Source organism: Coregonus clupeaformis, unplaced genomic scaffold, assembly GCF_020615455.1.
Source record: "Coregonus clupeaformis isolate EN_2021a unplaced genomic scaffold, ASM2061545v1 scaf0161, whole genome shotgun sequence".
NCBI classification, from domain to species: domain Eukaryota; kingdom Metazoa; phylum Chordata; class Actinopteri; order Salmoniformes; family Salmonidae; genus Coregonus; species Coregonus clupeaformis.
Genome location: NW_025533616.1, coordinates 489409 through 503160, shown reverse-complemented (window position 1 = coordinate 503160; position 13752 = coordinate 489409). Strand labels below are relative to the sequence as shown.

At 42.6% G+C, this 13752-nt stretch overlaps 1 protein-coding gene across 2 annotated transcripts in view; it reads right to left on the bottom strand.

The window, feature by feature from the left end:
• LOC121560515 (tumor protein p53-inducible protein 11) overlaps positions 1-13752 on the bottom strand; it is an 88406-nt gene that overhangs the window by 53172 nt on the left and 21482 nt on the right. The gene's annotated exons all lie outside the window — the stretch shown is intronic.

Here is a 13752-nt window from a genome sequence, read left to right as displayed (position 1 = left end):
AGGTATTGGAGTGGCCATCACAAAACCCTGACCTCAATCCTATAGAAAATGTGTGGGCAGAACTGAAAAAGCGTGTGCGAGCAAGGAGGCCTACAAACCTGACTCAGTTACACCAGCTCTGTCAGGAGGAATGGGCCAAAATTCACCCCACTTATTGTGGGAAGCTTGTGGAAGGCTACCCGAAACGTTTGACCCAAGTTAAACAATTTAAAGGCAATGCTACCAAATACCAATTGAGTGTATGTAAACTTCTGACCCACTGGGAATGTGATGAAATAAATAAAAGCTGAAATAAATAATTATCCCTACTATTATTCTGACATTTCACATTCTTAAAATAAAGTGGTGATCCTAACTGACCTAAGACAGGGAATTTTTACTAGGATTAAATGTCAGGAATTGTGAAAAACTGAGTTTAAACGTATTTGGCTAAGGTGTGTGTAAACTTCCGACTTCAACTTTATATCTAGCGCTCTCTCTCGCTCCTGCTTCTTCTTCATTTTGGAAGAAATTAATTTGTTCAAAACAGTTATTCTATTGTCTTTCCTCGCATTGACTCAACTACTCACCACCATTTATGCACCGCAGTGCTAGCTAGCTAGCTGAGGAAGCATTTTCACGCAAATCATCTCAAGTAACATAATTGAGTCCATTTTAAGATACTTTAGGATGATTTGAACATAAAGCGTGAAAATGCTAATATTAGGTACCATTGACTTGCATTGGATTTGTGCCACAAAATGCTAAAAACGTGTCCATAGACTGCTTACAGAGTAAGGAAACCAATGTCATTTTGTAATTTGGGTGAACTAACCCATTGAGAAGGGGGGGGCGTGGGGAGATTCTTAAAAACTAAGAAAATTCTCTAATAGCATGAACATCACCGCATTCAGAACCTGGTAATATTATATATACAGTGGGGAGAACGAGAATTTGATCCACTGCCGATTTTGCAGGTGTTCCTACTTACAAAGCATGTAGAGGTCTGTAATTTTTATCATAGGTACACGTCAACTGTGAGGGACGGAATCTAAAACAAAAATCCAGAAAATAACATTGTATGATTTTTAAGTAATTAATTTGCATTTTATTGCATGACATAAGTATTTGATACCATCAGAAAAGCAGAACTTAATATTTGGTACAGAAACCTTTGTTTGCAATTACAGAGATCATACATTTCCTGTAGGTCTTGACCAGGTTTGCACACACTGCAGCAGGGATTTTGTCCCACTCCTCCATACAGACCTTCTCCAGATCCTTCAGGTTTCGGGGCTGTCGCTGGGCAATACGGACTTTCAGCTCCCTCCAAAGATTTTCTATTGGGTTCAGGTCTGGAGACTGGCTAGGCCACTCCAGGACCTTGAGATGCTTCTTACGGAGCCACGCCTTAGTTGCCCTGGCTGTGTGTTACGGGTCGTCGTCATGCTGGAAGACCCAGCCACGACCCATCTTCAATGCTCTTACTGACGGAAGGAGGTTGTTGTTGGCCAAGATCTCGCGATACATGGCCCCATCCATCCTCCCCTCAATACGGTGCAGTCGTCCTGTCCTCTTTGCAGAAAAGCATCCCCAAAGAATGATGTTTCAACCTCCATGCTTCACGGTTGGGATGGTGTTCTTGGGGTTGTACTCATCCTTCTTCTTCCTCCAAACATGGCGAGTGGAGTTTAGACCAAAAAGCTCTATTTTTGTCTCATCAGACCACATGACCTTCTCCCATTCCTCCTCTGGATCATCCAGATGGTCATTGGCAAACTTGAGACAGGCCTGGACATGCGCTGGCTTGAGCAGGGGGACCTTGCGCGCGTTGCAGGATTTTAATCCATGACGGCGTAGTGTGTTACTAATGGTTATCTTTGAGACTGTGGTCCCAGCTCTCTTCAGGTCATTGACCAGGTCCTGCCGTGTAGTTCTGGGCTGATACCTCACCTTCCTCATGATCATTGATGCCCCACGAGGTGAGATCTTGCATGGAGCCCCAGACCGAGGGTGATTGACCGTCATCTTGAACTTCTTCCATTTTCTAATAATTGCGCCAACAGCTGTTGCCTTCTCACCAAGCTGCTTGCCTATTGTCCTGTAGCCCATCCCAGCTTTGTGCAGGTCTACAATTGTATCCCTGGTCTTGGCCATTGTGGAGAGGTTGGAGTCTGTTTGATTGAGTGTGTGGACAGGTGTCTTTTATACAGGTAACGAGTTCAAACAGGTGCAGTTAATACAGGTAATGAGTGGAGAACAGGAGGGCTTCTTAAAGAAAAACTAACAGGTCTGTGAGAGCCGGAATTCTTACTGGTTGGTAGGTGATCAAATACTTATGTCATGCAATAAAATGCAAATTAATTACTTAAAAATCATACAATGTGATTTTCTGGATTTGTTTTAGATTCCGTCTCTCACAGTTGAAATGTACCTATGATAAAAATTACAGACCTCTACATGCTTTGTAAGTAGGAAAACCTGCAAAATCGGCAGTGTATCAAATACTTGTTCTCTCCACTGTAATTTATATATATATGTGAATGTTATATGAATCCTATAATAAAAAAATTGCCAATTCGACAGCAATCAATTAGCTTAATTTCTCAGAGATCAAATTATATTTAAACAAAATAATGTTGCAGGAATGCTAATCTCAGCTGTTTCTAACTACAGATGGTGGGCGTCGATATCCTCAAATCATCACATTTCGGATCCGAATCAGAGCATTGTCCGGCTTATGGTTGCGTTCTCCAGACAACTTGGAGATAACACCATTAGTGAGGGTTATGAGACCTCGTCATTCAAATCCATCATATTCGGTGCACTTCCAGAAGGACTTATTTGCAGTCGGTCGTTCCAGTCTATAGGTGTAGCTTTAGGATATTTCTTCCCACGCACAGAGAGGATAAATTCGGGTTCCATTGCTTGTTCTGCTCCTCTGAGATGAATGAATGCTGAGGGTAGAAGTGCAAGATCTTTTTAAAGTAGAATATTTGGATTATTAGCATATGAACGACTTGACATTCGAAGCCATCAGTCTTTTACACTGTATATACACAAAAGTATGTCGACACCCCTTCAAATTAGTGAATTCGGCTATTTGCTGACAGGTGTATAAAATCGAGCACACAGCCATGCAATCTCCATAGCCAAACATTGGCAGTAGAATGGCCTTACTGAAGAGCTCAGTGACTTTCAACGCGGCATCGTCATAGGATGCCACCTTTCCAACAAGTCAATTAATCAAATTTAGCGCGTAAAAATCATCTGTCCTCGGTTGTAACACTCACTAAGGAGTTCCAAACTACCTCTGGAAGCAACGTCAGCACAAGAACGGTTTGTTGGGAGCTTCATGAAATGGGTTTCCATGGCCGAGCAGCTGCACACAAGCCTTAGATAACGCTTGGCATTGCGCATGGTGGTCTGGAGTGATGAATCACGCTTCACCATCTGGCAGTCCGATGGACAAATCTGGGTTTGGCGGATGCCAGAAGAATGCTACCTGCCCGAATGCATAGTGCCAACTATAAAGTTTGGTGGAGGAGGAATTTGTCTAGGGTTGTTTTTCATGGTTCGGGCTAGGCCCCTTAGTTCCAGTGAAGGGAAATCTTAACGCTACAGCATACAACAACATTCTAGACCATTCTGTGCTTCCAACTTTGTGGCAACAGTTTGGACAAGGCCCTTTCCTGTTTCAAATGACAATGCCCTCGTGCACAAAGCGAGGTCCATACAGAAATGCTTTGTCGAGATCGTTGTGGAAGAACTTGACTGGCCAGCACAGAACCCTGACCTCAACCCCGTCGAACACCTTTGGGATGAATTGGAACGCCGACTGCGAGCCAGGCCTAAATCCCCCAACATCAGTGCCCGACCTCACTAATGCTCTTGTGGCTGAATGGAAGCAAGTTCCCGAAGCAATGTCCCAACATCTAGTGGAAAGCCTTCCCAGAAGAGTGGAGGCTGTTATAGCAGCAAAGGGGGGACCAGCCCTATATTAATGCCCATGATTTTGGAATGAGATGGTCGACGAGTGTCCACATACTTTTGGTCATGTAGTGTATTTTCTGATAAACTTACACAAATTCAGTATGCTATAACCTATAGATAATTAACATTTATTTTAGGCCATATAAATAACAGCTATGCATGACGTAATGAAAAGGAGCAAACAGAAACATTGTTTTCTTTAATAAAAGACTCAGAAACAAAAAACTGGCAATAGACTGTACAACTGGCTTCACATTTGTGTACCTGTACCTTCCACAAAAAATGTTGCTCTACCAAAAAGACACGTCAGCCTGTAAGAGCTCGCTAATCAGGTTTCAGTGAGCAACAAACGCCATCAGGGCACAGGTGAGTTTACACAGCAACAAAAGCGCTAAACACACTCTCCCGTTGAGTGTGTGTTTGTGTGTGTGTCTGCATGGTTGACCTCTGTGAATGATAAACTCGTCTCAAAATCAGGGAAAGGTTAGCCTGACAACTGACACCAAAATCTTTCCGCTGCTCTATCACTCGCTACATACATAAGTCTGAGACTGCCATCGTTGAAGTAGTTTGTGGTGACGAGGGGCGTTGTACAAATCAAAGTCATCAGCAATTCGATTTTTTCCAACCAATCAGAGTACCAAAGCCAATAACGAATTTTCACCCTGGCTCTTGCTCAACCCTTCGGTTTCTGGACCAATCAGACGCCCCCGAATGTGTTCGCATTCGGTGAAGGGAAAGGTTACAGATGGGGAACACACACACACACACACACACACACGCGCTAAATAATAATTGCTGCACCACAGGCGAGAAATGCCATGTGTCCTTATCCAGTCAGACAGAGGTATGCTGGGAGATTTGATTGGTTTGGAATCAGCAGCAGACAGAAGGTGTCCCCTACAGACAGTAGCACCCTCAGGGATCCAGAATTGTCATTTTCTTAGAGGAGACCGAACCTGTACTGAGAGCTGCTTTAGCTCAATATTAGCTGCTTTAGCGCAATATTAGCTGCTTTAGCTCAATATTAGCTGCTTTAGCTCAATATTAGCTGCTTTAGCTCAATATTAGCTGCTTTAGCTCAATATTAGCAAAAAGTATTTAAGAGGAATTCCAGCATTAAAAGCTGCCATATGTAACTTTTTGGGCAACCTGACCAAATTCACATGGAAATGTGTGATATACAGTGGGGAAAAAAAGTATTTAGTCAGCCACCAATTGTGCAAGTTCTCCCACTTAAAAAGATGAGAGAGGCCTGTAATTTTCATCATAGGTACACGTCAACTATGACAAACAAATTAATAAAAAAAAATCCAGAAAATCACACTGTAGGATTTTTAATGAATTTATTTGCAAATTATGGTGGAAAATAAGTATTTGGTCACCTACAAACAAGCAAGATTTCTGCCTCTCACAGACCTGTAACTTCTTCTTTAAGAGGCTCCTCTGTCCTCCACTCGTTACCTGTATTAATAGCACCTGTTTGAACTTGTTATCAGTATAAAAGACACCTGTCCACAACCTCAAACAGTCACACTCCAAACTCCACTATGGCCAAGACCAAAGAGCTGTCAAAGGACACCAGAAACAAAATTGTAGACCTGCACCAGGCTGGGAAGACTGAATCTGCAATAGGTGAGCAGCTTGGTTTGAAGAAATCAACTGTGGGAGCAATTACTAGGAAATGGAAGACATACAAGACCACTGATAATCTCCCTCGATCTGGGGCTCCACGCAAGATCTCACCCTGTGGGGTCAAAATTATCACAAGAACGGTGAGCAAAAATCCCAGAACCACACAGGGGGACCTAGTGAATGACCTGCAGAGAGCTGGGACCAAAGTAACAAAGCCTACCATCAGTAACACACTACGCCGCCAGGGACTCAAATCCTGCAGTTCCAGACGTGTCCCCCTGCTTAAGCCAGTACATGTCCAGGCCCGTCTGAAGTTTGCTAGAGTGCATTTGGATGATCCAGAAGAGGATTGGGAGAATGTCATATGGTCAGATGAAACCAAAATAGAACTTTTTGGTAAAAACTCAACTCAGTCGTGTTTGGAGGACAAAGAATGCTGAGTTGCATCCAAAGAACACCATACCTACTGTGAAGCATGGGGGTGTAAACATCATGCTTTGGGGCTGTTTTTCTGCAAAGGGACCAGGACGACTAATCCATGTAAAGGAAAGAATGAATGGGGCCATGTATCGTGAGATTTTGAGTGAAAACCTCCTTCCATCAGCAAGGGCATTGAAGATGAAACGTGGCTGGGTCTTTCAGCATGACAATGATCCCAAACACACTGCCCGGGCAACGAAGGAGTGGCTTCGTAAGAAGCATTTCAAGGTCCTGGAGTGGCCTAGCCAGTCTCCAGATCTCAACCCCATAGAAAATCTTTGAGGGAGTTGAAAGTCCGTGTTGCCCAGCGACAGCCCCAAAACATCACTGCTCTAGAGGAGATCTGCATGAAGGAATGGGCCAAAATAGTGTGTGAAAACCTTGTGAAGACTTACAGAAAATGTCTGACCTGTGTCATTGCCAACAAAGGGTATATAACAAAGTATTGAGAAACTTTTGTTATTGACCAAATACTTATTTTCCACCATAATTTGCAAATAAATTCATAAAAAATCCTACAATGTGATTTTCTGGTTTCTTTTTATTTATTTTGTCTGTCATAGTTGACGTGTACCTATGATGAAAATTAAAGGCCTCTCTCATCTTTTTAAGTGGGAGAACTTGCACAATTGGTGGCTGACTAAATACTTTTTTTCCCCACTGTAGATCTGTCATTCTCATTGAAAGCAAGTCTAAGAAGCGGTAGATCTGTTCTATGTGTGCTATTTCTATGCTTCCCGTTCTTACGTCTTTCACTTTCGGTTTTGTACACCAGCTTCATACAGCTGAAAGTACAATATTTGTGGTTAAGGAAAATACTGTATATATTTCACAGCGGTTTAGATAGTACATTGATTCTCTAAACTATACTTGCTTGTTATGTGATCTATTAAACTGAAATTAGGTGATCTATTAGAATTTAAGCAACCAGGAAATGGCGGAGCGATTTCTACATAGTGCATCTTTAAAATGTTATGGGTGAAAGAAGTGGTATTTGGTATTTTATTAGGATCCCAATTAGCGGTTGCAAAAGCAGCAGCTACTCTTCCTGGGGTCCACACAAAACATGAAACATGACATAATACAGAACATTAATAGACAAGAACAGCTCAAGGACAGAACTAGATTTAAAAAATGTTTAAAGGCACACGTAGCCTACATATCAATACATACACAAACTATCTAGGTTAAATAGGGGAGAGGCGTTGTGCCGTGAGGTGTTGCTTTATCTGTTTTTTTAAACCAGTTTTGCTGTTTATTTGAGCAATATGAGATGGAACAGAGTTCCATGCAATAATGGCTCTATCTAATACTGTACACTTTCTTGATTTTGTTCTGGATTTGGGGACTGTGAAAAGACCCCTGGTGTTATGTCTGGTGGGGTAAGAGTGTGTGTCAGAGCTGTGTGTAAGTTGACTATGCAAACAATTTGGGATTTTCAACACATTAATGTATCTAATAAAAAGATGAAGTGATGCAGTCAGAATCTCCTCAACTCTTAGCCAAGAGAGACTGGCATGCATAATATTTATATCAGCCCTCTGATTACAATGAAGAGCAACACGTGCCGCTCTGTTCTGGGCCAGCTGCAGCTTAACTAGGTCTTTCCTTGCAGCACTGGACCACACGACTGGACAATAATCAAGATTAGACAAAACTAGAGCCTGCAGGACTTGCTTTGTGGAGTGTGGTGTCAAAAAAGCAGAGCATCTCTTTATTACAGACAGACCTCTCCCCATCTTTACAACCATTGAATCTAATATGTTTTGACCATGCCAGTTTACAATCTAAGGTAACGCCAAGTAATTTAGTCTCAACTTGTTCAACAGCCACACCGTTCACGTGTGTGTGCGCGCTGCGGGGTTCAAGCTACGAACCCATTAGGTGGGGTTGACATTCATGCATTCATGATTTATTTGAATGAAAGATAGACACAAGCACATTGAATGAACAATCTAATGTGTTGCGTCACAGTGTGTGGAAAGCTTAAAGATTTGTGTTGATAACCAACCCGTCTCCTAGATCTCAGGATCTAACCATAATGCTTCCATAGACACATCAGAAGGAAAATTCCTTGACAGCACGGTCACAAACCGCTTGATCTCTACACAGTACATACACACACACACTGCATTTCAACCAGGGCTCCTGGTATGTAGGAGAACAATAACAAATATTTGAGGTAATAATTATTTTCCAAGGCGCACTGGTGCTCTTAAATTAAAATTCCAGGTTGTACAGCAACATATTTTAAAAGGCGCAAATGCGAGTAAAATGGTGGCACTGTAGAGCCTCGATTTGAACTACTTAGTGCCAATGTGATGGCGGCTCTGGTTTGCAGGGTTGTCTCTGCTGCGTTTTAAAGCCGCAGCATTATGTAACCACAAGGGGTTTGAATGATTTGTCCCAGCAGGTGATCAGGTTGTTCGTGTCTGCATTCATCCATTCAGTCCATGGCTTCAGAATAATAGTGTTTATCTGGAACACAACAGTGATGTTAGTCCATGGCTTCAGAATAATAGTGTTTATCTGGAACACAACAGTGGTGTTAGTCCTTCAGAATAATAGTGTGTATCTGGAACACAACAGTGGTGTTAGTCCTTCAGAATAATAGTGTTTATCAGGAACACAGTCACTCAAGCCGAAGCCCTTCAAAAGTTATTCTGAATTTGTTACTTGGAAATAAATAAATAAATAAATAAATAAATAAATAAATAACATGTTAGATAATAGATCACAGCTTACTGCCCGTCTCAAAACACACACCTTAAGGCAGAATGAGCAATGTGTTGACGACGTCCATGAATAAAGCTTCTAGCTAACATATTTTCCCTGAAGTTGCCTACAATAAATAAGATTGGATGTCCTTCGGTTAAAAACAACTGATCAACACGTCACACTGTTTTTACACTGCACACCCAGAAATCAAACCAATAAATTCTAGCCCTGCTGTTATTATTGAGCTGGTCAGTCAGGTCTTGTTTTTTTTTGTTGTTGCACAAAAACAAAAAGCAGGCACGTTGGCAGCAGACATTAGCGACGACTTGTTCGTACTTTTCCGTCCGTCTGTACGTGGCAGTTGGCTTTCACATCAGGATTGGGTCATCAGGCATCAGTTCAACGTCATTCCCCGTGCATACCAGGGGAGAGTGTGTATCTGTGTGTCACAGGGGAGTGCGACAGGATGCCAAGTGTGTGCCAACGGTGCCTCTTGTCCTGACCATGGCTGTGAGTCCAGCCTGTGTGTGAGATTCCACCACCACTCTAGTGGTCAGCGTGTGCACACAGGGAGGGGTCATGATCAAACAGGAGAACAACAGACTGAAGGAGCTACCTGGACTTACAGGGCCTTGCAAACGTATTCATCCCCTTTGGCGTTTTTCCTAATTTTGTTGCATTACAACCTGTAATTTAAAATGGATTTCTATTTGGATTTCATGTAATGCACATACACAAAATAGTAAAAAATGGTTTAGTGAAATAAAAAAAATCACTTGTTTCAAAGAATAATTAAAAAATAAATAACGGAAAAGTGGTGTGTGCATACGTACAGTTGAAGTCGGAAGTTCACATACACCTTAGCCAAATACATTTAAACTGAGTTTTTCACAATTCCTGACATTTAATACTAGCAAAAATTCCCTGTCTTAGGTCAGTTAGGATCACAACTTTATTTTAAAGAATTTTAAATGTCAGAATAATAGTAGAGAGAATGATTTATTTATAGGATTGAGGTCAGGGCTTTGTGATGGCCACTCCAACACCTTGACTTTGTTGTCCTTAAGCCATTTTGCAACAACTTTGGAAGTATGCTTGGGGTCATTGTCCATTTGGAAGACACATTTGCAAACAAGCTTTAACTTCCTGACTGATGTCTTGAGATGTTGCTTCAATATATCCACATAATTTTCCTTCCTCATGATGCCATCTATTTTGTGAAGTGCACCAGCCCCTCCTGCAGCAAAGCACCCCCACACCATGATGCTGCCACCCCCGTGCTTCACGGTTGGGATGGTGGTCTTAGGTTTGCAAGCATCCCCCTTTTTCCTCCAAACATAACAATGGTCATTATGGCCAAACAGTTCTATTTTTGTTTCATCAGACCAGAGGACATTTCTCCAAAAAGTACGATCTTTGTCCCCATGTGCAGTTGCAAACCGTAGTCTGGCTTTTTTATGGCAGTTTTGGAGCAGTGGCATCTTCCTTGCTGAGCGGCCTTTCAAGTTATGTCGATATAGGACTTGTTTTACTGTGGATATAGATACTTTTGTACCCGTTTCCTCCAGCATCTTCACAAGGTCCTTTGCTGTTGTTCTGGGATTGATTTGCACGTTTCGCACCAAAGTACGTTCATCTCTAGGAGACAGAACACGTCTCCTTCCTGACTTGTGGAGGTCTACAATTCTTTTTCTGAGGTCTTGGCTGATTTATTTAGATTTTCTCATGATGTCAAGCAAAGAGGCACTGAGTTTGAAGGTAGGCCTTGAAATACATCCACAGGTACACCTCCAATTGACTCAAATGATGTCAATTAATTAAGAAGCTTCTAAACCATGACATCATTTTCTGGAATTTTCCAAGCTGTTTAAAAGGCACAGTCAACTTAGTGTATGTAAACTTCTGACCCACTGGAATTATTATTTACTGTATCACAATTGAAATAATCTGTCAGTAAACAATTGTTGGAAAAACTACTTGTGTCATGCACAAGTAGATGTCCTAACCGACTTGCCAAAACTATAGTTTGTTAAAAATAAATTTGTGGAGTGGTTGAAAAACAAGTTATAATGACTCCAACCTAAGTGTATGTAAACTTCCGACTTCAACTGTATTCACTGCCTTTGCTATGAAGCCCCTAAATAAGATCTGGTGCAACCAATTACCTTCAGAAGTCAAATAATTAGTTAAATAAAGTCCACTTGTGTGCAATCTAAGTGTCACATGATCTCAGTATATATATATATATATACACACACACACACACACACACACACACGTTCTGAAAGGCCCCAGAGTCTGCAACACCACTAAGCAAGGGGCACCACCAAGCAAGGGGCACCACCAAGCAAGCGGCACAATGAAGACCAAGGTGCTCTCCAAACAGGTCAGACCCAAAGTTGTGGAGTAGTACAGATCAGGGTTGGGTTATAAAAAAAATATCCTACGGAGCACCATTAAATCCATTATTAAAAAAATGGAAAGAATATGGCACCACAGCAAACCTGCCAAGAGAGGGCCGCCCACCAAAACTCAGACCAGGCAAGGACGGCATTAATCAGAGAGGCAACAAAAAGACCAAAGATGACCCTGAAGGAGCTGCAAAGCTCCACAGCGGAGATTGGAGTATCTGTCTGTAGGACCACTTTAAGCCGTACACTCCACAGAGCTGGGCTTTATGGAAGAGTGGCCAGAAAAAAGCCATTGCTTAAAGAAAAAAATAAGCAAACACATTTGGTGTTCGCCACAAGGCATGTGGGAGACTCCCCAAACATATGGAAGAAGGTACTCTGGTCAGATGAGACTAAGATTGAGCTTTTTGGCCATCAAGAAAAACGCTATGTCTGGCGCAAACCCAACACCTCTCATCACCCCGAGAACACCATCCCCACAGTGAAGCATGGTGGTGGCAGCATCATGCTGTGGGCATGTTTTTCACCGGTAGTGACTGGGAAACTGGTCAGAATTGAAGGAATGATGGATGGCGCTAAATACAGGGAAATTCTTGAGGGAAACCTGTTTCAGTCTTCCAGGCTCTGTCGTAGCCGGCCGCGACCGGGAGACCCATGGGGCGGCGCACAATTGGCCCAGTGTCGTCCAGGGTAGGGGAGGGAATGGCCGGCAGGGATGTAGCTCAGTTGGTATAGCATGGCGTTTGCAACGCCAGGGTTGTGGGTTCGATTCCCACGGGGGGCCAGTATGAAAAAATCGAATAATGTATGCACTCACTAAGTCACTCTGGATAAGAGCGTCTGCTAAAATGACTAAAATGAAAAAATAAAAAATATGCTAGCTTAGCCAGCTAGTCCTAAGGAGGACTCTGGTACACATCAGGCAGGAGGGCGTGGGCGACACCATGTGCTAGTAACTAGCAAGCTGGCTAGCACACGGCGTCGCTAACCAGCACCCGGTGTCGCTAACTATCAAGCTAGCTAGTTAGCTAGCTAGCACACGGTGTCGCTAACTATCAAGCGAATTGACGACCATTAGAAAAAAAAAATTACTATGACAATGAACACACCCCGAAAGTACTGAAAGCTCTGTGTTACCACCTTAGTAATAGGTCTACTGCTTGCAGGATGTGTTGATCAGTTGATTGACAGGCTTAGGCTACTGTAGAACTATAAAACGATACACTTTCCTCTAGTGTGGATGCTCGCTAACATTTTCTATAGTTCTGTATAATTTATCATCATAGTTATCGTTATAGTTCTCGTCCTTGAGGGGGGTGGGGGGGGGGTTGGACTGGACATTAGCACTGTTTGACACTAGCCTCCAACCTCTATCTGTCGGTGAAAAATGATTAATTCCTGAAAGAACCAGGGGATGAAAGAGAAGAGATTGAACCTGGCACAATGGAGGTGGACCATGATGATATGTTGGTGTTGTTCAGCCTCTCCCCTGAGCTTGCTATCTCCAGCATTAACATTAAAACAGGAGGTGGGGCACGCAAAACACACAGGAGGAATCTAGTCATTATTATTGTGTGTGCGTTCCTGCCTGCGTGTGGTGTGTGTGTGTGTGTGTGTGTGTGTGTGTGTGTGTGTGTGTGTGTGTGTGCGTTGACGCACAGGAGGAATGTAGCTCATTATCCTCAATTGCTCCAGAAACCCTCCAGGAGACAAAAACACTTTCAGGCAGAAAACATTACAAAATGTTAAACGTGAAACTTAATTCGCATCACAAAACACCAGCAACCAAGATTAAATGTGACACGGTGTGCTTCCAACATGACACGACAACAAGGGAAAACACATTAACCTGTAGAAGGGGAGTAGAGTTTACCACCAGGTCTAGGGGTCCTATTGGTTTCTACCACCACCACCAGGTCTAGGGGTCCTATAGGTTTTTACTACCACTAGGTCTAGGGGTCTTAGTCCTGTGGGTGTGTATTCCGGGAATATTGAAACATACTGTTACAATAGTGGCCATCTTCTCACTGATTTACATTACAATATCATGAAACCAATCGATTTATTTTTATTATTTTTTATCACTAGTTCTATGATAAAACATAACAACTGAATTGAATTGACCGACAACATTTTTTGGGGAACCCCTGACGTAAATGGTCCGTTCACCAGTCTGTGGTCAGACCCATCAACATCGTGATGAAATAGGGATAAAGGAACGGAACAGGGGCTGTGGCAGCTCTCCGCTGGAGAGAGACGCGTATTGACGAAAAGGGAAATTACAACAGCTGATTAGAGTAGAAAACAGTTGCGTTGTGAGACGTTCGCAAAACTTTCCCCTTGTCAATGTCTTAATGTATAAAAAGAGAGAGGGACCGACAAGCCATCCTTCCAGGCTGTCCTCTGTCATCCTCCTGCCTGTGTGTAATAATACACACACACACGCTAACAGGTCACTGGGAGGTCGATCAACAACATGCCATTATGGGTCAACAATGAGCCCTCAGACGTAAGACCCAAATCAATCTAGTGTCTG